Genomic DNA, 1,002 nt, shown 5'->3' with positions numbered 1-1,002 from the left:
CCATTCCTCAGGTCAAAATCTGGACTTAGACAGGACATGCTTACCAAGGAGTGGCTGAAAGTCATAGATCAGCTTGGCTTTGGACCGTTATTTTCACACATTAGGATTATGACCTCAGGGAATTAAATTTGTAAAGGATTTACTGTAAACAAGACCTGATGGTAGGCCCTGGGGTGAATTCCAACTTTCCCACCCACAGTCTGGATTTGGGAGTATACACACAGAGTATCTGGCTTCCCTGATAGCTCAGTTGGTAAAGAATCTGCCTGCTATGCAGAAGACCCTGGTTCAATTCCTGGGTCAGGAAGACCCATTGGAAAAGGGATAGGCTACCCACTTCAGTATTCTTAGGCTTCGCTTGTGGCTCAGCTGGTAAAGAATCCACCTGCAATGTGGGAGACTTGGGTTCAACCCCTGGGTTGGGAGATCTCCCTGGAGACGGGAAAGGCATCACTGCTATCCTCCTTCCCTGGGATCTTACTGATGGCCCAGTAAGCTGATAAACAGACACTCTGCATGCACCATATTCCTTGACATTATACAGCTACAGAAACAGCATGTTGTTGATACTTGGCTAGCTGTTCTTGATCTCTGCTACCCAAATGTGTGCCAGTATTTCCCTATAGTTAATGACTATACAGAATAAAAATCCATTCACTTTGGTTCGCCTCATATTTTTAAAAACAGTTACCTCTTTTTAACTCATCTCTCCTTCTAACAAGTGAATTTTTCTATTAAAGGTTATCTCTTGAGTTCACTGTCGAGTCCATTTTAATTCTTGCATTCCCTTATGAGGTATTCATTCAAAATGAATTGCTATCCTGTCAGTTACATAGCTCTGCTCCTGACATGGGAATTGTATTTCTTTAATGGCTTTATTCCTCTAAACATATTCTTTTTCGAGGTCTCCATTATCCCCCAATCCTTGGAGGGAACCACTGGCAATCGTAGAGTAGGGCTCTCTGCTGCCTGGAGGCCTGAGAAACAAATCTGAAATATTTT

The 1,002-nt window shown here is 42.9% G+C and overlaps 1 non-coding gene across 1 annotated transcript; it reads left to right on the top strand.

Moving 5' to 3' along the window:
• Positions 1 to 235: 235 nt before the first annotated feature.
• On the top strand, positions 236 to 308 carry TRNAS-GCU (transfer RNA serine (anticodon GCU)). The gene has a single exon. It is a non-coding gene; the product is annotated as a tRNA-Ser (tRNA).
• The last annotated feature ends 694 nt before the right edge of the window (positions 309 to 1,002 follow it).

The sequence above is a fragment of the Ovis canadensis genome, chromosome 7 (assembly GCF_042477335.2).
Source record: "Ovis canadensis isolate MfBH-ARS-UI-01 breed Bighorn chromosome 7, ARS-UI_OviCan_v2, whole genome shotgun sequence".
Classification (NCBI taxonomy): domain Eukaryota; kingdom Metazoa; phylum Chordata; class Mammalia; order Artiodactyla; family Bovidae; genus Ovis; species Ovis canadensis.
This window is presented reverse-complemented; position numbering and strand designations above follow the sequence as displayed.